Raw genomic sequence first — 24,458 nt, 5'->3', positions numbered from 1 at the left:
GCATAGAGTGCTGTGGGACTACTGCAAGCTTGAAACAGGCATATAAATTACTCTACTTTGTTGTATTAGCTTATACGTTGTAGAATGCTCTGCAATTCCACTGTATCTTTACCGTGTTATTTAACCAGAGTGATGGTTGAACTGGAAAAAAAAAATCTCACTACTCCAAACCAACAGCTTCCACATCATGCACAAATAATTCATATGAAGGAGTGTTCTGGCTGGTTTGATCAGGGAAAAATGAAAGATCAGGCAAATTATTTGTATGATAAATTATTTTTCTAGATGATAAATCAGATACACATTTAAATAAAAAAGACATTCAACTTTTTTTAAAATCATTGCAGACATGTTAAAGCAGAGCATGTTTAATATATTAATATACAGTTAGGTCCGTAAGTATTTGGTCAATGACACAATTTTTGTAATTTTTCCTCTGTACACCACCACAATGGACTTGAAATGAAGCCATCAAGATGCGATTGAAGTGTAGAATTTCAGCTTTACTTTAACAGTTTAACAAAGTTTAACAAAAATATTGCATTAACTGTTTTGGAATTACAAACATTTTTATACATATTTTCAGAGGCTCAAAAGTAATTGGATAATTGACTGACAATCAGTTTCATGGCAGTTTCTGGAACCAGATTCTTAGAACAGATGAAACCAATATTAACTTGTACCAGAATGATGGGAAGAGAAGAGTATAGAGAAGGAAAGGAACTGCTCATGATCCAAAGCATAAAATATCATTTGTCAAACATGGCGGAGGCAGTGTTATAGCATGGGCATGTATGTCTGCCAATGGAACTGGGTCACTGGTGTTTATTGATAATGTGACTGCTGATAGAAGTAGCAGGATGAATTCTGAAGTGTATAAGGCTGTACTATCTGCTGAGACTCAGCCAAATGCTGCAAAACTGATAGGACAGTGCTTCACGGTATAGGTGGATAATGACCAAAAAAACTGGACCTATTGTTTTACCAATGAGCACTGTCATGAACACTCTCCCACCTCGGGAGGTCACATGGTGCAGAAAATACATTGTGATATTCCAGCAGAGAAAAACTGTCCACATGGCACAGAGTGTGTGAAAAACAGGTGTTAATAGGGGCCCAGTGGCTCACCTTTGCCCTGGAAGATTAATCTGACCTTTGTGAACTCCATGGATTGAGTGTGCTTATAATGTAAGCCTGTTATGCTTATGAAAAGTAATGTAATTTTTGGGGATATTTCTTTCTTTCTTTTTATTTGCAGGAAATTGTCAAATGAAACTAATTTTGTTCAATGACGTGTTGTGGTTACTTGTAGAGCATCATTCTGACACGTGCAACGTGTCCGCCCACCTGCCAACTGGTGACAACAGCAGAGGAGGGAGAATCGTCAGGCAGAGAGTGCAAGCCTGGAGCCTACAGACAGTGTTCATGTGGCAGAGATGAGCAGGTTACACATCTGCTTTACATATTTGGATTAAAAAAAATGTTTATGCCCCAAATTATTCACAATGTGATCCTAGAACTAAAAAGTTAGACAGTTTTACGAAATGTCAAACACAGAACACACTGTCAATGTTAAATGTTTTTAAATGTTTTGAGTCACAATCTGTACAGGCGTATTGTACAGCTTATTGAACTCACATTTCAGTAATTGTCCTGTTAAGTTCTATCGGGTTTTCCTGATTCACAGCTTCACTCCAAGACTTTACTTTTCAGTTTCAAGTTGATTTTTATTATTTTAGTATCCTTTAGTATTCAAATTCTTATTGCAACTAGGTTTTAATACAGGTTGTAACTCTAAAATCTGAAACAATGGACAAAGTAGTCCTCCACAGTATATCTGATGTAGATGTTTCTCTTGTAAGATTATAAAAGTATGTTGTTAAGTAAGAAGTTGACTGGAGTCTGACATCTTCTTGTGTGTTGCTGACTTTTTCCAGATGCCAAATTTACAACTAAAGCGCAAAACCTCCGCTACCACTGCTGACCCTCATCCCTCAGGACGAAGCGGACCTCTGTGGCTTGTCCTTCTGAACCCTCTGCCAACCATCTAGAGGTGCTGAATTTGGTGCTCACTCCGCAGCCCTCCACCCCAGCTGCTGACATTCCAAGGTTGGTGAATTTGGTCCCAAGACCTAGGTCCGCCATCCCACCTGGGAACCTGGTGGTAGTAACAAATCAGGCACCCAGCCTTCATTTCCACTGCAACATGACAGCCCTCTCAGAATCCACAACCGCTCAGTGGTAGAGTACCAGCAAATCTACCATGAAGTGGTAGACCATATGCTAAAGTATGTTTGTATTAGAAATCATGACTCTTTCATTCTAATTTAATCTCCTTATCTAATTTTCTTAATTTAATTGGGACATTTTTTTAATTCTATCACTCAATTATTCCAAAGCTTTTGAATTACATGTATAGTTATGATATAATTTCTGTTTCTTTTTCTCCTCAGGGGCATAAGAACGGCGGGGTTCTGTGGCAGAAACTGTGGGAGTGACTGAATCGTTCCACATTTACAACATAAGCCAATGAAGAGGGACTTGATCATGTGGATGTATTATACGGGGTTGGAGTCAGTCCCCCCAGTTATGATGTTGATACTTTTGGAGAATCAGCGCCGAGGAAGCCACCAAAGAAAAGTGATAAGAAATAAAAATAAAACTCAAGCTTTTATAATAGTTAAATAAGATAAAATGTGTAAATAATATTGTAGACTTGACTCATCTCAAGGAGTCACACACCTCAGAGAGTTAAAACAGATGCAACACTGAACCGGAACAATCTTTTTTTAAATCAGTAAATGCATCTTCTATCAACAAAACCTTTCATTCAGCCTAAACAGTGACACACAAACAACTTCTGCAAACATGTAGAAGTACCACACTCCATCCTCCACCTGAATCCAACCAAATGTTTGGCTTAAACCTTGGCCTTCCTCATTACAAACCACTCTCCACCTGCAGCCTCCACCAACCGACAACTATAGCCTCTGTCACTCAGCTGAATATCCAACCTCTACCTCCAGCCTCTGCCAGCAGCTTTTACCACCTCACTGCTGGCCCATGGTCTCCACCTACAGCCTCCAAAGTGCCCTGCTCAATCCTCCACCAGGGGATTCTTACAAACACCCTCAGATTTAAACTTTGCCTTCATACTACAGAAACCATAACTTCCACCTACAGCCTCGGCCAGCAACCTGCATTTGCCACCTCCAACTGCAGATTCTGGCCGTAAGCTGAAGCCGGACCCCCCCACCAACAGCTTTAGTGCCTTGCTCTTCCTCCACCAAAGCTTTTTACAGTCACCTTCAAATGTAATCTCCGCCTTCATAGTTTAGCAACCATTTGCTGCCCTAGCCTCCACCTCCAGACATCTGCAGACACATGCTCCACCTACAACCTCTTCTAGCCACATTCCGCTGGCGCTTCAAAGTGCTAAAGAACCTTTTTCCATCTGCAATCTCTGAAAACCTCCCTATACAACCTCTGCCAACAATATGCAGGTGCTGCCTCCACCTGCAGATTCTGCCCAAAGCTGAAGCAAAAACCTCCACCTAGAGCCTCTGCCATTAACCGAGTCTTGCAGCTGCAGCCAAAACCTCAACCTAAACCCTCTTCTATTAACACGTATTGTTGTCTCCACTTTCAGAATTTCCGAGACAGCTTCACCCTTATCTCCCATCTACAGTCTAATCCAAAAACCTCTATGCCCTCACAGCCTACAGATTCTGGCCAACAGCTACAGCCCCTACCTCCGCCACCAACCCACAGCACCATTTTTCAGCCTCAAACAGTGACTCATTACATTCCTTCAGCTATCATAATTAAGCTCCAGCACCCACCTCTGCCATCACTTTCTCTCAGATATATTAGGCCTCAACCTCCACATCCACTCAGAGCCCCCATCACCTAGCTCTGGTCGTAGCCTTCACTTGCCACCTCTGTTAGCCAGCTGTATCCCCAGCCACCAGTTTCAGCCTCTTCCAACCATGTCCATCTCAAGGCTGTACTTGCAGAATCTGGGACCTGCAGCCCCACCCTCCATTTTTCTCTTATAGTCAGATGCAAACCCATCCTCCATGTGCAGTCTTTGGAGGCCACCATTTGCCACTTCCTGCAGACTTTAAACAGATGACAACTAGATGCTGCTCCAACTCCCACCTGCAACCCCTGCTTTAGGGTTGCCAAGTGCAATATTCAATGAAAACTATCACCAGGTAGCTTTATTTTTCTCGCCACCTTGTTCCTTTGGGTAACCTCCCGTAACTTATTTCTAAATAAAGATTTTCTCTCAGTTGTATGTGTTGTGACTTTTCTTTCTCAGGTATTCTCCCCCTTGAAGTTCACATTCAAAGATGAGAGGATCAGCCTTGTGTTTTGTGAAAGACACAATCTACAACCTTCAGTCAGATTCAGAGCCAAGGGAAACACTCTGTGTGGTGAATATAACCCTTCATATAACATGCATAAACATAACAGTGTAATAATAGCATGCCTTCTCACAGGTCTTTCCATAAGTTGTGTGAACAAAGAGCACACAGCCATCAACGTGAAGCTCTATCATCTGGAAAACTAAACTGTGGTGCTGAGCTTCATCTACCAGAAAGAGCTTTTCCTCCTCCCACTAGGCTTTGTACCCAAGTAGAGTGGATCAGGCTGATGAAAAGCAGTGGGCTATATGATATTTGGTATTACCTCAGCATTTAGTCATGCATTTTCAGTTGATCTGATTTTCTAATGTGTGTTATAAATTATCAAGACTGTAGAAGTCATTAAGTGAAGACAGGAATGTTATACATCTATGCAACAGAACATTTTAGAATATCTAAGGTGTAAACTCTCTTCATGAAAGGACAGAGCTTCAATGTTAGAAACTCTGGTACCATTCTGAATGTAAAAAGTCCCTCAGTTGTCTCTGGGTGCAATCAGATTTTTTTTGTTGAGGGTTGGGGATTTATGTGATTTTAATAGAAGACATTTTCTCCGTGTGGATTTCTCCTGGCCCTATCTGACTTCACAGATGTCAACAAACTACCAGGAGCTGATCAACAATGGTGACAACAATTCTGACTTTAACTGCACAGAAATATTCCCCTCATCTCCTCCATACTAAAGGCTTCTTCATCCTCCTATCATCACACCTTAACTCTACCTGGGAAGTAGCATATGGCAGCAAGCCCAGCCTTTAATTGTACCTTGCCTGTCATGCCCAACAGGAGTCTCTTTTTTTAATGGAAATAACATATGTGATTCAATGATACCTGCTCTCCTGATTGTGCATATCATCAATGTGAGGATGGTTATGAACCGATCAACAAGCTTTCTGTCTGAAGGATCCAGACACGCTCTGCCTGAGACTGTGGTGCCTTGTATTTCCAACCATGCTCCCTCAAAAAGACAGCCAGTTAGATTGATTTATTACCATGATTTGAACTTGTTCTGTAAACCTTTGCACTGTTGAATAAAGTGTATCAATCTCTGCATCATCAGATCATTCATTTGAGTCCACAAGAATTGACATAAAATATAAGGATATAAGGACATTAAGGTATCTTAATATCTGAGATCTTGGTGAATTTGAATAATTTTGATCTTTCTCATCTTTTATCCAGTTTATTTCAGTTTGAGTTTAACTTTCTAATAAATCACCCTTAATAAAGGGTTTATAGGCATTATTAAATGCCTAATAAATAATAATTTTTTCTCTCACTTTCTGATAAGGCATCGTGTTTGCAATTAGAAATGTTAAAGTCATTATTAAAGGGTGACAACTTTCTCAATTTCTAATTAGCCATCAAGTCTGCAGATAAAAAACATCAGTAAATCATTAATAAACATAACTGTTAACAAAATCATTAATGAAGGATTTTTATAGTGATCCATTAATTTTGTCATCACAAATGTTAATAAGTTGTGTATAAATGGATTTGGATACAGATGTTCTGCAGCCCTTTTCCAGAAGATAAGTTGTGGATAGTAAAATGGAAGAGTCTTCTTGATTAACTAAACATGTCATGCTGGAGGACAATTTTCCACAACCTGGCATTCCAAATGTTCTTAATTTTAATGGCTTATAAAGGATCTATAACACATTAGTAAATGACTTATTATTAAATGACAATTAAGTAATGCTTATAAACCTTTTAAAAAGACTGAGTTATCAGAAAGTGATACTCAAAAAGTTAAGCCATCAGTATAATTTGAAAGATGCCATATTGACCATTCAAATGGGGAGTAGCTTTTTAAAAAGGCATCATGGACCACTCTTTCTTTCCTTTTTCATTGGCCATGGTGAGATTGTTTTGTCAACTATGTTCCCAGGGTCAAGAATGAACTTTGAATCTCAATAAATATATCAAAGTAAATGTACTTTCATAATTTGTTTACATAAAGCAACCACCGACCCCAAGGTTAGCAGATGAGTTAAGTAAAAATGTCGAGGTTCTTGGTGATGGATGTGAGGCATCTAAGTATTGCATAATGGCATTGGAATATGGGCCTGCAGCCTGTAAATGTGTTGGGGAAAGAGAAATGTGTGTGTCTCATTTGATGAACAGGACTGGGCTGAAATCTGCAGCAACTCCTGAAAAAAATTAATGGTAAGGCTCATGCAATTCAAAATTTTCCATCGTTACTACTTGGCCCCCTGAAGGTTAGACTCTAGGGGCCCAGTGGTAGATTATGCAGCCTGCTGGAAATGTATGACATATGAAGGTACACTTGTACATGCGCTGTGGACATACCCCAAAATCCATTACTTCTGGATGAAGATCCACGGTTGTATTGTATGGTAATTTGTTTTGTCCAAAAAAATTGTCCAAAACTTTATATGTTACAGACATTACTGTCAGTTAAGGATTGGACGACACATTATGAGGAACTGGAAGATGTCTCAGAGTCTCCTTTCAAGGACTGGGGGACATAGTTAGGAAAAGTTTCTTCTTATGAAAGAATCTCATACAAGACGTGACACAGGGCAGAAGAATATATTCTCAAGTGGTTCATGTTTTTTATTTCACATTTAATCAATTGTTGGCCACTAGATACACAACCAACCCCACATTCCCATCTTGTAAATTTATGTGAAACATGCAAGCGATAAAAATTTCTTCTTTCACATCCAGCAGACATAAACTAAATTTAGTATTCATATGATTTGTCGTTCTGGCCACCTAATGTAATTAATTTTTACTTCTTTTTGCTGTTGTCTGGTGTCTGTGGAAAATGGCTGCCTCCATGTCCAACTACTGTATAAAATTGTGTTAGTGGATTATTTAATTCAATATCTTGTCTCTATTCTAGTCCATAAGGAAGACCGCTAATCAGAGCTGCCCATGTGTCAGAGGACAACAATGGAAGTGAGAAAACCTCTAAATTCCTGTTTTTCCTCTCCACATTCATTAACTAATATCTCTAAACCCTTGAAGTTTTCCCAATCCCAAATGAATCCCAAATCACAAATGAATATATTTAGTTGAATTTAAAGGTCATCTCTGCTCTGATTTTTTGAAATGCATGACAACTATCATCCCAGTATGACTGTATCGGTACAGCAGAATTTTGACTCTTTTTTTATGCTAAATTTCATTTTCCTTGATCTACAAAAGAGCTACATTTTCAGGCTAAAAAATAGAGGTTAAAAGGAACTGCAAATATGGAACAAATTGCTGCAGTAGAAACATTACTGTTGACCGTGAACAACCTAAATCCAACTGAATACAACCATTTTACTCCCTATTGCGTCCTGATGCTTGTGAAATGCATTTTTTATACTGCATGCCAACAGAAACTTATTTGTGGCTCACTGTACACGTGTCCATGTCAAACCCATCAATGATGGAGGTAACAATCTCCCAAACTATATCTACTGAAGGAGACAACCTGATACTATTTTTGTGAATGATAAAGGTGAGGCCATTCCCCCACTCTCCACTGATGAAGAAGAGCTTGAGGATGATGCTCATCAAGACAGAGAGAATGATGATGAAGAGGATGAAGATTATGACTGAGTGATGACTCTGGTTATGACACCACCAAAACTTCATGGAGGGAAATATCTTTGAAGTTTCAGCTCCCATGACTTCTGGCATCAGCTTCTCCACAGAAAGGAGCAGAGGAGAGAGCTGGGAACAGGTAAGTGCTAAGAGGCCAAGGAGGTTTTATGATGGAGATTTCAGAGAGGCAGGAAGTTCTGCAAAGCCAATCCCATCGACTTCTGGCCTCAGCTCCTCCACAAAGAGGAGCAATGAAGAGAACTGTGAGCAAGTTACTCCTAAGAGGCAGTAACTTTAAAACCAGCTCCTGCTTGTGGAGGAGCTTGGTTTAAATAACCAATAAAAAATACTTGTAGATTTTTTAAAACATTGGTACTAGTTATTGACTTGCCTCTGTCCAGTTCAGCTAAAAAAAAAAAAAAGGAAGAAAAAGAAAAAAAAAAAAAGAAAAATCAAAGATATGCAGGATACTTTTGTGAATGTTATTACCATACCTCTTTCAGATATAGCCATGTATTTAGTAAAAAATGCATCAAAGCACAATATCAAAGAACAACAGAGTACCAAATCATCCCAATCTGATTCACTGTCATCTGGCTAGCTCAGAGCAATAACAAAGCAATAACCTCCCAGTATTAATGAGTTGGTCATTATTTATTTACTCACTTTGTTGTACATTTTTTAGTAACGTATAAATGAATATATCAAACAGGGGTATGGTAATAATCCAGAGTACCGCTGCTTCCCAATCAACTGCAATAAGAGTGACAGCTTCTTCTGTCCGTTTTGCACTTTTGTTAGAGAAGACGGCTGTCTCTCAGGCTGTTGTTTTAAACTGTCTGTTAAGGGTAATGTTTGATTTGTTGTGCCAGGTGAGGCTGGAGCCCTTCCCCTGGTCAGCTGCATCCAGCAGAGGCAACTGACCCTCCCGAGTCTGCAGAATTGTATACGTCATCCTACTCATGGGAAGCAACAAAGTGAAAGACTCAACAAAGGAGACTCAAATTTTGTGCCATACATCCAAGGCTTTCCTTGATGACAAAGAACGGCATATGCTACTCCTGACCAGATGTTAAGGATGGTTGACCCCAAGATGAGCTGAAGAGCAGTGTTCACCTGTGTTTAATTCAACTCAGTAAGCCTTTACTGGTTATAAGCTAAAGGTAAACTGATATTTCTTACATCTACCATCTTTAAAAATAATCTCTTACACCCAATCATCATTGTAAAAGATGGAGCCTAAAAATTTGAATAAATCTGTGATACAACAGATTATGGATGGTTTATTTAAAAATACAAAAATTCTTACTTGTTTTTGATTCATAGAGCAGGAGTCTTCCTGTTTCTTTGAAATTCCTTGGGCATCTGAGAGCGGATGTGGACCAGCCAATCATCCCAGGACAATCTGGCACCACAGTAGTCCACTGAACACACTGAACAACTCTCAGCACCCTACTTTCTCCTACACCCCAAACATTATCCGAAGAGCCAGTGAGTCAGCAATTAGCAAAAGATGACAACCTCCTGGATTGGTCCACGCGGTGCCCTCCTACGTGGCCTGCTGTTGACTATTTTTAGCAGCTTGGCCAACCAATTGGTTTGGTGTTGAATTCAACAAAAGTCAACAACTAATTCTTTGTTTTTTGACATCCTTAACTCTCAGTGATGTTAAGTTAATGTAAAACATCATAAAAACTCAATCATTTGCAGGTGTCCTGATATTTGTAGCAGTAGTTGGCTGAATAGTTGTACACAGTACACATAATCACAGTTACAAATAGATCACCATATGGAGAAGGAAAGTTTAAAATATAAAACCATTGGCTAAGTGCTCACAGAGAGGCAGAGAAGTTATTCATCTTCTGTTTTTACTGATGTTTCCCACTCATACATGGAACACTAAATGTATAATATTGTGCTCTTTTTTAATTACACAGTCTGTGCTTTTTTCCAATTACTAACAGGCAAAACATGTGATGACATGTTTTAAACGCACTATACATGAACAAATATGCAGCAAACTTTTTTTGAGTTTGGTCAGTTTCCTGAACATTTTTGTCACACAGCTGATATTGAATATCACAGCGCTCCAACAGATTTTTCTATTGATGCCTAAAAAACCAACAATTTCTGATTTCTTCCCCTTAATTTGGATAAAACAACCACCGAAATTGAAGGTTAAAACAAATCTAATTATACTTACTACTTATTACTATTATAATGTATTTAAATGGCCTCAAAGCAATGAAGCTTACAAAATGAGAGGTTAATACATGAAAGATATTTTCAATAATCAAGAATTTCAATGATTTAAGTACTTTAATAATGAGTTAAAAGGTACAGAACTATACAAATCAGTATAACCATATGCACATAAAGTATATTTTGCATATCTTTTTACTATATGATATTTCTGTGCAGGTGTGTACAAGATAGGCCATCTCCTACCACTACTCGAGGTCTGAAAACTTAAGAGGACATGAGAGGAGGCCATTTTGTCAATATGTATTTGAATTTCAATTTTTGGTTTACTCACTTTTCTGCAACCTATCCCATTTATTTCAAATTCAGTTCCTGAGCAACTTTTGAAAAAACAGATACAACAGTCACAGAAAACAATTTTTACTCCAGTTGAGAAAACAAAAAGTTAAGTTATACAAGTAAAAATGCAACAAGATTTTTATTTCATTTTGGTTTACTGATGCTACTGTCATTGGGAGTTCTTCCTCTTCAGTGACGGATTTTACTATGTGGGATTGTTGAACATGAACTCAAAATAGTGAATTTAAATGAACACCTTCTCTTTTTACCTGTGGAAAGGGCTACATTTCAAGTTATGGCTCATTCGTGCAGTGGAAAAGGCCTAAATGTGATCTCTAAAAAGCAAAATAGTTTTGGTCCTTCAGTAATAAACCATAGCTTCCTTTTGCAGTTCCTAAAATTACCTGTAGAGAGCACTCACACACCATATTATCTATGTGCTGATGCTCTTTCATTTTACACACACACACACACACACACACACACACACACACACACACACACACACACACACACACACACACACACACACACACACACACACACACACACACACACACAGGTAACAGTAACAGCGCCAGAGCTTCAGAAATAGCATTTACAACGTGCCTTTTATTCCACTAAAGATCTTTATTTATTTTATTTAACCGGTAAAAGTCTCATTGAGATTAAAAGTATTTTTTTGAAAGAGCATCCTGGCTAAGACAGGCAGGAGCACAATTAACAGGGTTGTAGAAATACATATAACAATTTACAATGAAAATAAAGAATGAATTACAAAATCATAAAATATTAAAAATATTCATTGAATATTCGTGACAAGTCATCAACATTAAGGACCAAACAGACACAATAAGAATTATTCAAAACATCAAAAACCAGATGTGCGCAGCCCCAAGTCATTTAAATTACTTTAAATGCATCCAGTGAGACAACCTCCCTAAGATTCAGGTAATTTTGCAACTAATTCCAAGCAGAGGGAGCAGAATATTTAAAACGCCCTTTTTCCCAATTCAGAATGGGCTTTAGGGACGGAGAGTAGGAATAAGCCTTGGGAGCAAAGACGCTGAATAGCCTTATAAATAAGAACATGCCAGTGGTTAAGTCTACAGGTGGACAAGGCAGTCCATCCAACCCAAGCATACAACAAGCAATGCTGAGTGAGGGCTTTAAAATTTGTGATGAACCCCAGTGCTCCATGGTAGACAGCATCCAGCCTGTGTAAGCAATGCGAAGATGCAAACATGTATATAAGATCGCCTTGTCCAGTACAGACATAAAGGTGGGGGCAACAAGTCTCCTTTTGGCCTTGCCGGAAAAGAAAGACTTGATTCTAAAATAAAAAGCCAATTTCAGCTTCAGTTTTTTCACCAGTTGCTGAATGTGTGGTGTAAAAGAGAAAGAATCATCAATTACAATTCCTCGATATTTGTATTGAGATACAGACTCAGAGCGCTGAAAAGTGGTGATAAATGTAAGGTTTAGTGGCTATGTTTTTGCATTTGAAAACATCAAGACTTTTGCTTTATCAGCATTCAAAACAAGTTTTAAATCACACAAGGTACATTGTACAGTATTAAAAGCTAGTTGCAGCAGACAAAGAGCCTGGTGTGGTGTAGAAGCAGAGCACTATCGTGCGCATAAAAGTGGAAATTTGCGTTGGAATCATTTTGATTGAGATTGTTAAAATAGGAAGGGTCCCAGGCCTGATCCCTGGGGCACGCCCTTTGATACACTAAAGGGGGGCTAAAAGTGATACCTTCTGCCTACATGCACTGAGATCTGCCTGATAGATATTTTTCAAACCAATGCACAGTTTGTTTTGACAGTCCTACACTGATAAGTCTTTACTTCAATACCCACAGTATCAAAAGCCTTACATAAGTCAATAAAAAAGGGCTGCAGCATGTTGCTTGTTGTCTAAAGAATCAATAAAATAATTTACTACTTTTAAGGCCAGTGTGCTTGTGCTGTTTTTCCTTAAAACCTGATTAAAAGTCAGATAACATATTGTTAGTAGATAAAAACTCTCAGTTGTTGTTTAAGATCAGAACTCAGTCTGAATAAAAAGCCCATAAAAACACATCAATGAAAATTACAGTAACTATCCTATTCCTATTCTCCTAAGCAGTTTAAAAACAATAAATGGTGTTTATATAAAGTATATATTAAAGTGTTTTATTTTGCACATAAAAACAACTTAACAAAAGTCTTCTTTCCATTTACTGACTCTACAGCATTAAACAGAACACATTAAAAAAAATTGCAACTTATTTCATCATTTTAATTGGCAGTATTATAAAAGCTTTGTGGTATTGGTCATATAAAATTTTTTTATTCAGAAAAAAAAACTAACTCAAGTCATTGAAGCCACCAAGAAAACGGTAAACTACTCAATTAGTGTTCACAACATAGAATAATGCAATATTCACTTCAGCTGAGTTTTTTTCAAGTAAAAATGTGGTTTAATGCACAATAAAGTCAGCAAGCAATGCTATTCATGCAGTAACAAAATGCTAATGTGCTATTCACAAGTCTGAATTCCAGGAAAAGTGACAGATCATTAGGGCAAATGGGCCAGGGTGGCCAATTATGCAGACTCAATGACAGTTACTTGTCCGAATCCTTTGAAGTGTTAAAAAAAAAGCTGGCTTTACAAGTTCACAGTGTTTATGTACGTGTGTGCATGAGACATGTGCGTAATCAGTCAGCATGTTTCGGCATAAGGAGGCATGTCACAGAATACAGGATGTGCAAATGTCCATCGGATTTGTGGGCTGAATTTGTGTGCACCAACTGTTTAACTGACAAATTATACACACTCGGTTATTTTCAATTGCTCCAACTGAGAAACACATTTCAAATGTAAAAGAATTAGTACAGTCTGTTGAGCAGTGCACTGGCCAAAGAGTGACACAAGTGAAGGCACTCTTTATCTTTGGCCTAAATGATCAAGCCCTTTTAGAGAAATGATAGAGATAAGGTCAAAGAGATCAACAAATATGAATAAAGTTATAGAACACATTAGGACGACATCTGGAGTCAGTGGAGGTTTTCTTTGCAAGTTCATTCTCCCAAACCAGAGACGCACAATATTTTTGGTCTGATAAACATACTACATCCTTTGCGCATCATGCAGCCAGGCAAAAACAACAATGGGAGCTTGAGCAGCACTAAGCTATTAATGGAGGGACTAGCAGCGGAAGAAATAAGAAGTTGGTTGGATATCGCCTACTCTAAAGACCACCAGAGGGCACTTTGAGCCTGAAATGAAACATGATGAAGATCCCTCTCCGCTCCTCTGCCAATCCACTACCACTCAGATAATCTTAAACCACTGGGTGTCAAAGTTTTGCGTATGGCTGAATGAGGTCTGAATGCAACATTGCAGAAATGCAGTTAGTGGTGCATATAGGCATACAGGCAAAGGGAAATTTAACCATTTCTTTTTCGGCAAGTGTCGGCTCGCATCCCTTTTCAAGACTCTTTGAAAACACATGGACCATTTCAGAGACCTTCAGACACTTTAAAACCATTCAAAATCTTTGCAGGGCACAGTCTGTAGGACAGTCTTTAAAAGGACAAAACACCTGCAGGAGGGCTTCCATCATACACTGAATCATAGCCTTATATTACTCTGTTCTTTTATTGTCTGTCCCCGTCTGTGTTAAAAATAAAATAAAAAAACAAAACAAAAACCGAACTAAAATTCAAATGTAGTTAATTTGAAATTCAGACAATGCATGTCAAAGTTGCCCCTGAACAAGTCTGCCAAATAACCTTTAAAGTCAAGATATTTCCATGGACTTGTTCATTTTACAAAATACAAGAGAAAATATATTAGTGCACCATAGCACTTGAATTTTATAAAAAAAATTGTATGTCCAAGCTCATATAAAACATGGAGAAAGCTCAAATTTATATTTCACGAGAAATGGAGTAGCCCCAGAGCTCCGATTTTAGACTAGTTTGAAACCTTTACATCTTTATTAAAGAGGCCCAAAAGAAATTCTTAATAGGTTTGAACTCAAGCTCTTGAGAGATAAATACATTTTCAACGTTTGACTTTGCTGCATAGTCCTGCACAAGCAACCCTGTCCCCACATTTCTTGCCTGGACTAAATACTCAGCTCATAGATTAAATATGCACCACGAAAAGGAGAGAAAATTTTTAGGACATGTGAGAAAAGTACCTCTCAGCTTTGGCAGGTTATTCAGAGAGGTTATTCAGACCTTGGCATAGTAACAGCCTAAAAGCTGTCAGAACAGTCTCTCTGATGTGTCATGTCTGATGCTTAATGAGTCCAGGTAAAATGTTTGCTGGGGGACAGGGGCAAGGGAACTAATGAAATCCCTATGACCCGGCCTTCAGAAGCAATTACCTCAAAATAAGAATTAACCACCGAACAACGTGTCAAATAATGTCTACGAGCTTGAACCACAAACGCAACGTGACATTGAAAATTCACAAAAAAAAAAAAAAAAAATCAGTGAATATTTCTGTATTCAAAAGGAACACCCCAAAAACTTCAAGGGACATTCCACTGGTGCCAGGCCAGAACATTAAACAGCTTCTGTATGCTTATATTAACCTCTCCTGAGTGAAATGAGGTTACATAATGAAGGCATTCAAAAAAAAAAAAAAAAAAAAAAAAAAAAAACTCTGGATGCAGTGCAGTCTCTTATCAGTTGTCTGCCTCCACAAGCCAAGATGTCCTTATTTCTGTTTTATCTCCAATCTATTCATTAAAAGGCCCCCACATTTGATGGAGACAAAAACAACCAATTACTGTGGCAAATAATGTTGGCTGGGGTGGCCCTCCCTTTCATGCCTGATTTGTCTTTGTGTTCGGGCCTGCTTGTTCCTTTGTCCTGCCTCCTGTTCCAGTCAGTGCCTGCTTGGCTTACTGGCCCTGGCTGCTCCCACTGTAATCTCATGAGGAGACTCTCATCCTGGCTTATTTATATTATATTACATCCTATTTGAATGGGGCCAGCCGAGAGACGAGGAGAGACATAGACAGTCACTGGCAGGATCACAGGTCTCCTTAAATTTCCTCCTGTCACATCCATGTAGGATCACCATACAAACGCAAAATTCTTTTGGCTCACTCTCGCTGCTCTCATCAACTTTGTTTCCATCCACAGCAGACGTTTTCAGCGAAAAAAAAGTTCTAAAAATCCACTTTACACTGCCTGCCCAGCACCAAACAGTTAACAGTAAGTTGGCACCAGGTAACATTGTGGAATATTTAACAACTCAAGATCCAGATATTTCCCTCAGGAGACGCTAGAGACCAAAAAGAAAGCTAAAAGGAAAGTGAATATTGGACATTGTCAGGTTGCCAGGGACACAACTAGTAAGTAAATGCTAATCTTGCTCCGTATCTGCTGGATGTGTAATTGGCAAATGTTTTCTAACAAGTTTACCATGTCAACTTAAAATGTGATGTCAGTTTTGTATTTACAGCATATTTGCATTTTCCCTAAGTGGCAAACAAATCTTTTATTACAGGAGTAATGAGGAGACAGAGCTCCTGCAGTGTTGCGTAGAGGTTAAAGCTACATTTATGGTCAAACACTAAAAGAAAACTAGCCAGACAGTCACAATTATGAGCGCAAAACTAGGACATAACTGACACTCAAGCGTGCCTCTATGCTTTACTAGAGGCAATTATTCCAATTGCCAGATTGTTAATTAGTTTGAGTAATTGCTAAAGGTGTGTGTGTGTGTGTGTGTGTGTGTGTGTGTGTGTGTGTGTGTGTGTGTGTGTGTGTGTTGGGTTGGGGGGGTTGATTGCTTTATTGTCTGGCAAAAGACCAGAGAGAGAGAAGCAATGAAAAAAAGAGCCGGTCACTTTGAGTTGGTTTTTCAGGTTCACTAGCTAGCCACCCTTAAGCCATCAAAGCAATGTAAAGCAATTAAGATAAGAATTTGAATGACGAAAACACAGAGCTACCTGTCTAGCATACAGTGCATACACCACATTTGTCTATCAGGCCATATGCCACGCAGAAGCACAGGAAAACAAAGAACAGAAGATGAGTTACATTCACTGCTAGACATGTACACCCACACTCACCTAGACACATTGTCCTCATAACGGCAAAATAGTGAAGAGCTGTCTGCTGTTGAAAGCATACATACCGAATCTAAGAAAAGAATTTTCACAGTATATCCACAGATCAGAGCTGATTCTTTACTAATGTGGAATGGTAAAAAAAGAGTCATGGAGAGGATGAAGATGCAAAACTAAATTCACACTAACTGAAATAACATGCACTTCCAATTGTCTATGCGATACACCACCCTGAAAGGCTGCTCTCTTCTATGACTGCATTGAGTCTGCCACTGGATTTTGATGGATCGATTCTCTCCCTGTCCATTATCCAATAAGGCCTGGGATTTCTGGCTATACACAGGTCATCATCTGGTATCAGAAAATTACCATTTCAGAGGCAGCTGATGGCGGCAGTATACATCCCATCAGCTGCCTTTCTTCTCAACACCACATTTGTATACAATAAACCCAGGATCATGGGAAGGAATGGGGGCAGAAAAGACACGGATAATGTATAAACATTACCTGAAGGCCGAAAGAGAGTCCTTTCTGTTCGGCCTAGGACACGGACGAAAACTGTAAGAGCACAAAGCCAGAAATCAAATGGTATTTACTCAAAAAATCTGACAGCGTTGTGGTTTGAATAAATAAACATATATAGTGTATGTGATGGCATGTTATGGAGTTATGCTACTAGTTATATTAGATCAATGGGAAGCATTGTTTTCATTTTATCAACAGAGACGAGTGAAACAGTTGATGTTAAAAAGAAAGCTTTATCTATTAACAGCTATCACAAACTCCCACTGTGTTATATGAAACAGTGTAGGAACCCCGATGCCATGGGGTCGCCCTGCCAGACTGACAGTGACTCTTTTAGTGAGCAGTACACATGCAGGTGGCTGGACAATCATTGAACACCTAGAATCTAATATGCATGAGAAAAAAAAACAACATACTTTGAGCCACAGACCTATTACACTGATAGAACTTGAAAACAGAGGGTCCGAAAGAAAAACCAAGACTTCTTAAGACCTGCTATAAAAAAAGATTTTTATATTTATAATGGATTAGACTACATGTAGCATTATAGCTTCTGTCACTATCTTTAGCTTTTTATCCTCTTGTTTGGTTTTATAGCCTGTAACTTAGCTGTTTTGATTCACTCTCATTTTTATCTGCGTCATTTTCAGGCACAGCAGGAAGATGTTTTTTGCTAAAAAGCTCTAAAAAGACACTGTACACAAACCACCCAGCTCATAAACGGCAGACAGACAAAGTTAGCATATAGCTAGTGAACATAGTGGAGCATTAAGCAGCTGAAGAGTCTTCCAACTGTTCAGCCCAAAGGGAAAAATCTCTTTTTCATGGTGATGTTTTTCTTCTCATGTTAGATTAACTAGACCCTCTCATTATCAGATCAGTTTTGTCTGAGAGAGACAGAAAATAGATGGAACTTCCTTTGGAGAAATCTGAGAGGTATATGGTCAACTGAGAGGTGTGTGGCTGTCTTATAACTGTCTTAATTATTTCAAAGACAGAAAACTATATTTATTTGTAGGGATTCCCCCTAATAGTTGACCCCACGTTAGTTGACCAATGGCTTAAACTAACGACTACTAGTCGACTAGGAAAATCTTTTGTCGGGCATAGCCCTATATATTTGACACCGACAGGAATTAGAGGTATCATAAGATTAACTGGATCTTCTCACCATGAAATCACACTATGTCAGGGATCTTGACCAGGTGAAGATATGAGTCATGCTATACTACAATAGCTGCTTCAGAGAGAAATAATCAAGACGTGACAATGGAGCTAATGTATCTTAAAAGAACATCCACACTATCTGACCTGTATTTGGGTTTGGGGCGGTGGAGGGTTGTCATTCTTTGTACACTGAATCAATAACGAATGGAAAAAGTATCACATTGAATGAAACCAATTATAATTGAGAACAATAACACAATTATCTTATTACCTAGTGATCTTTTGTCACTGTCATTTCATGACATGGGTGGCTTTGAATCACAGTTCCAGACTCTACAGCTCCGGAGGCAGAATACCTGCAAGAAGCAACAGAAGGAAGGGGGAGAGAGACAAGAAAGCCCAAAACTATGGGAGAAAAAGAAGCCAAGTTAGTAACAAGCATTAATTGGATATGAATGGGTACAGATGGAGAGGGAGAGGAGGAGAGAGGAGCTCACTGCATCATGAGAAGTCCCCCTGGGGTCTATGCCTATAGCACCATAACTAGGGGATGGTTCGAGGCAAGCCTAAACCTACTCTGAAATGTGGAGACGGTGTCTGCCTCCCAGACCCAAACAGGAAGAAAGTTCCTCTGCAGAAGGAAAAATAACTTCAGTAGAGGAGCCTCATAGCTATAGGCTCCGCCTCCGATTCTAACTTTGGAATCTACAGGAACCATAAGAAAGCTTGCAATCTGGGAGAGCAGTGTTCTCGTGGAGTAATAGTGTACTATGAGCTCTTTAGGATAAGACGATGCCCGACCATTAAGAGCTTTGTAGGTGGGGAGAAGGACTTTAAAATTTACTCTGGACTTTACAGGTAGCCAATGCAGAGACGCTAACACAGGAGAAATATGATCTCTTTTTCTGGTTCCTGTGAGTACTCGTGCTGCAGCATTTTGGTTCAACTGCAGGCTTTTCACAGAGTTATTGGGACATCCTGATAATAAGGCATTGCAATAGTCCAGTCTAGAAGTAGCAAATATTTGGACCAATCTTTCTGCATCTTTTTGAGGCAGAATGTGCTAGATTTTTGCAATGTTACACTGGTGAACAAAAGCAGTCCCTGAAATTTGTTTTTATGTGGGAAGGACAAATCCTTCCAAGTGAGCAAGACAAAAGGGACTATGCATTAGGGTATACACAAAGACACGGAACATGGTCTCTGAGCAGAGGGCGAAAGACAGAGAAAGAAGGAAAATGTATAATTTAAAGCCTGTGCAGTGCAGAGGAAGCACAAAAACAACATCTGACATTTTGAGTGAATGACATGAATTTAAGGATTAAACATAGATTTCTTAAATGTCAGCAAATGATCTCTCACTATGTCAAACCCTAAAAAGAAAAAAATATTTGATGCTTCAACCATGTTAACAGAGAGAGAGAGCGAGTCATTGTGTGAGACATACAAAAAGAGATCATGAGAAACTGAGTATACAGTGTGTGTGTGTGTCTGTGTGTGTGTGTGTGTGTGTGTGTGTGTTGGTTGTGTGAGACAGAAAAAGGTGAGAGTGGCAAGATGAGGAAACAGAGACCATTGCAGCTCAACGCAACACAAAACCTACACCAGTGCCCTTCTGGACACACACCATCACTTGACATTAAAGTCAGTAATAGTACAGTGACAGTCCAAATGAAATCTCTTATCCAGCACATTGATCCTTACCTTTTAGATGTTATATCAAGGATTTTACAGCAACGTTTTCTGAATTCACTTTCCAGAGCAGCCACCTCTACCTGCGGCACAACCTTACCAATCTGATTTGCAAAAACTATATCAGTCATCAAATGACAGTCATGACATACAAAAAAGACGTATTCTTCCTCTTCCACAAGCGATGGAAATTTTTCTGTTTTGAGAAGTCAGAGCTATCACAGAAAGAAAAAACTTAAGTAACTAGTAAAAACTCAAAGATGTATCTCCAATCCAGCCAGATCCACTGTGCGTCTGCCAGTTGGTTCGTGCTGTATGTGGAGGGATATATTCTCTAGTGAATATCATTGGTCATAATAATTAGAACTTTGAATGTCACATCATAATGACTTCACAGAATTCTCTCTCTCTCTCACACACACACACACACACACACACAATAAAATAAACTTTTATTATGATAATGATAAGCACCTTACAGTACTATTTTTATTTAAGTCATGGTCCTGTTAATTTTCAATATATACAGTAGCAAGAAAAAGTAGTTGGAATTACCTGGTACCTGATTGCTCATAAAAAGTGATCTGATCTTCACCTAAGTCATTAGTATAGACGAACAGGATGTGCCTGAAATAACAACACGCAAATGATTATAATCTTTCGTGTCTATATTGGACACAGCCATCAAACACTCAAAGTGCTGGTGAGAAAAAGTAAGCAACCCCTTGGGTTTACTCTAACCTGTTTGTTCACATAGTTTTCCCAGCCTACACTGTGAATGTTTGGATGATGTATTCAATGATTTGTAAATTATTAGTTTAAATGAATGGTATTTGTTCCAGAGATCGTGCGCTCACCGGCAGGACGTGTGGACGTCGCTCACTCACCGCTCTCGGCGCGATCTCCTTTCTCAACGGGGGCATGTTGTCAATCCCACGCGTTGCCTACGTATATTTGAACCGTAGCGCGCCTTAATTGATTACATGCTTAAATGGATTGCGAGAGTTGACATATAAAAAGCAGATCAGTTCTTAAAATGTATTCAACAACGAACAACCAACAAACGAAATACATATGCTAAATGAATCAAACGGTATTATTTTTAATCAATCAATCAAAAATAAATATAAAAATTATAAATAAATAAACTGACAAAGACTGTCCAACGGGACTAAATACTCAACAGTAACCGAAGAAATCATTGCCTCCTGGGGTGCAGTGTGTCACTGGCCGGACGGAGCCACTCCTGGCAGAGCTTGTCTGCCTCTCCCTCTGAGCACGTCAGGGTCCCATTGCGCACAGCTGATGGTGTGAATGTAATGATTTTAGGGTCAATTTTAACTGCAATGCCAGGCATCAGCAACCTAAATATTAGCACAGTTTCAGAATGTGATGTTATGTTAGTATATCTTTTTTTTATTCTTGGTTTATGCAGTACCACTGTACAAACAGCGGAAGAAGCCATTTTCGCTTATTTGATTTCCTTTCCTGTGATGGACTGGATACGTGGACACGCGGTCAACTTGAATTCCTGGAGTCAGGTAATTATTGTAAATCCATTCGAAAATTGTGTTAATTTACCTAAAACTTGCAACCGAAGTTAACATTTGCGTTTTGTAGGTTTCACATGCAAATGTTAAGCTAGCGAAACAGCTAATTTCACGTGGCAGGTAACATTAGCTTGACGTTATCGTTAAGTTAGAAGGTATATGTTAGTAGTTCATGAACTAAATTATACGTTAGTGTTTAAAGTGCGTTCTCAGGTCTTATATCTTTTATTGCATCCTTCACTCCTTGGATCCAGCACTTTGTGGAAAATGCTCCACACTATTTTTCTTCTTCTTCTTCTTCTTCTTCTTCTTCTTCTTCTTCTTCTTCTGTTTTGGCTGTTTGCTCCCCGCCCAATGATAGCTCTGACCTCTGTGACTAAAACGAAATTTATTATAATCAGGGTGAGAGGTGTATTTTGATGTCATCAATCGAAGCTGCAACACTGCAATGTAGGCAAGTTGCACATATGAAAGCACGTTCTTATATATCCAATTTTTTTTATATTTCTAATTCCTTCATAATGTATTTGCAGAACTATTCATGTGCCTCAGCAGAGCCCTACAGATAAATGGTACACAGTTAGCTCGGAGGACACTGTTGGCAGTGATGGTATTGAGGAGGTGTTATTTCTGTTGGTTTTGACATCATTCTTTTTGGCTTCAATGTAGAGACAAACTTGAGGCAATCACTTACCCTGGTGTTTTGACACCCCAATCTGCGGTTAAGATGACTGGGTTAAAGTGGACTGATTTAAGGCTCAAATGAGGGGGTTTTCCACCGTTTATTTAGCAGACACATCAACTTGCTGCCGACATGAACAAACTGTGAGGTGAACTTGCTGTGTGTGGTACTTGGTAGACATTACACTTGTTGTAGGCTGTGTGGGGAATTTGTTGATACGCCCCCGCTGCTGTTCTTTTGGCGATGTGTGTTATCTATCTGACAACTGCTGTATAGTATAATTTCTTGGTTCCAGAGGAAACACTGCAAGCAATCATCAAGTTAAGACATGTAAAAATACAAAGTGTTGATTAATGCAGTATAGAGGAAGTGACATGAGAGAGATTATGAAAGAGGCTGTTGCTCTCAATACATATTGAATTCATCACCATCTTGTTTTTTATGGATGTGTTTTTCAGCTTCTCCTCAAGCTCATCTAATTCTTGAAGTAACTGAAGAGGAAGCTCTACATCAGTGTCCTCCCCCTCAGGTGGGAACTGCAGCCTCCTGTCCCTTCCTGCCTATAGATTTTCAACAATGGCTGATAGGTGCTGAAACTGGAGCTGGACCTCACTCAGGGCCTCCAGTATAGCTTTTTCAGTCGCTGATATAAAAACAGTAATACAATGGTAGGGCAAATTGATATTTACATTATTACACAGAAATATTCTAGGAATTTTCCCATCCCATTTAAAAACTCCGTGTGCTTTGAGCAGGAACTAACTGCCCAGTTGGCCACATCCTGGCTCTTGAGGAAGATAATGAAACAACAAATCATGGTTAAGTGTATCAGTGGTATTTAATACATTTTTGCAATATTTTGGAGATAATTTTTGGCAACACTTTATTCCCTGGGCTTGGCTAATGCTCTGTTAATGTGTTACCGGCTCCAGTTTCCCTGCAGGAAATGAACATGAACACGCTACCAAGTACTACAAACAGGTCAGGTAAATTGGTATTCTAGATGTAACATGAATTTTCCTAGTTTTGATGTTTCAACATAGCCGCCCACAGCCAGTTTTCTGTGAATGACAAGAAATATGATCTGATAAAACCTCAGTGAGCCACAGTTAAAATTTTAAAATATAGCAGTCCTCCAATGTAGCTTTCCTCTCTGCTGTGGTTGCTTTTGTAAACCAAAGGAAAAACCAACACTTGTTACCTAGAGCAAACTGTGCTATTAGCTTAAGAAGCAGACAACAAGGTTTCTGCCTCCATTCAGAAGCACATGAATCCAACTGGATTTTTTACATTAAACTTTTGCAAACCCGAAAGTGGGAGCCTCTTGGACCATCCCATGAATCCACTGTTTGTGAACGTTACATCATTTCATTTTAAAGTTGCAGAGAAGGGGGAAAAAGAGAAATGGGACTGATTGTGGTCTTACCCTGCTAGGTTGGCCTGGCTGTGGAGCCTGAAGCCCGCCTGTCTCGAGGTGGACGTGGCGTCTGTTAACACAGGTAATAATGTGCGAATCAGTCTTGCCATAACAAGTCTAGCAATTAAACAAAGCAGTTAAATCCCTCACACATAACCCTTTTTAATTTTGTTACGTAAGAATAACTGTGTGTCCCCTTGTCTTAGGATTGTTTCAGGCCTGTCGAGCAAAAATTATATGTAACTGAATCTTCCCATAACAAGGCACATTGACTGCTCAAAACTGACTTTCAACTACATAAAGATAATAAACTTTTGTTAGCCTGCAGAATTGATATGTCATTCAGTACTGCTATAACAAGTTTCTATCATTGATATAATGGACAAAGTGCACACTTCTGTATTATTTAACATGATGGGTACATCATTTACAGCACTCTAATTGATACATGTGCAGGGTTGGAATATTGACATACAGTATGGAAAGTGCTGGTAAATATGGGCTTTTTGGCTTTTTTGATGCATTTTTCTGTATTGCTAGCCACATTTGCTGGAAAAAAAATATTGATTTGGAGCCTTTTTTAATGTCCTGAAAATCACTGTAGTCATGCAGTCAAATGCTCTACCACTGAGCTATACCCCCCTCTGTCCAGTGAGTGTTTTTAATCCAGCCACTATGACTGCTAGACTAGGGCAGTGGTTTTCAAAGTAGAGGACCCCCAGGGATCCTTGAGGAGCATTGAGAAAGTCCTCAACAACATGAGGAGTTGTTTAGTTTCATTATTAATTAATTTACTAGAAATAATTGTCA

At 39.0% G+C, this 24,458-nt stretch overlaps 2 long non-coding RNA genes across 4 annotated transcripts; one reads left to right on the top strand and one right to left on the bottom strand.

The window, feature by feature from the left end:
- Positions 1–20,523: 20,523 nt before the first annotated feature.
- LOC120793418 lies at positions 20,524–21,327 on the bottom strand. The gene is made up of 3 exons (XR_005707978.1): positions 21,184–21,327; positions 20,857–20,943; positions 20,524–20,626 (listed from the first exon to the last, which is right to left on the bottom strand). It is a non-coding gene; the product is annotated as an uncharacterized LOC120793418 (long non-coding RNA).
- LOC120793417 lies at positions 21,190–24,032 on the top strand. 3 transcript variants are annotated; one of them, XR_005707976.1, is made up of 4 exons: positions 21,190–21,315; positions 21,435–21,540; positions 22,690–22,760; positions 23,666–24,032. It is a non-coding gene; the product is annotated as an uncharacterized LOC120793417 (long non-coding RNA). The 3 variants fall into 3 exon arrangements; XR_005707977.1 differs by having other exon boundaries at positions 21,190–21,540; positions 23,666–23,730; positions 23,866–24,032; XR_005707975.1 differs by having other exon boundaries at positions 21,190–21,540.
- Positions 24,033–24,458: the final 426 nt, after the last annotated feature.

The sequence above is a fragment of the Xiphias gladius genome, chromosome 8 (assembly GCF_016859285.1).
Source record: "Xiphias gladius isolate SHS-SW01 ecotype Sanya breed wild chromosome 8, ASM1685928v1, whole genome shotgun sequence".
Lineage (NCBI taxonomy): Eukaryota > Metazoa > Chordata > Actinopteri > Istiophoriformes > Xiphiidae > Xiphias > Xiphias gladius.
This window is presented reverse-complemented; position numbering and strand designations above follow the sequence as displayed.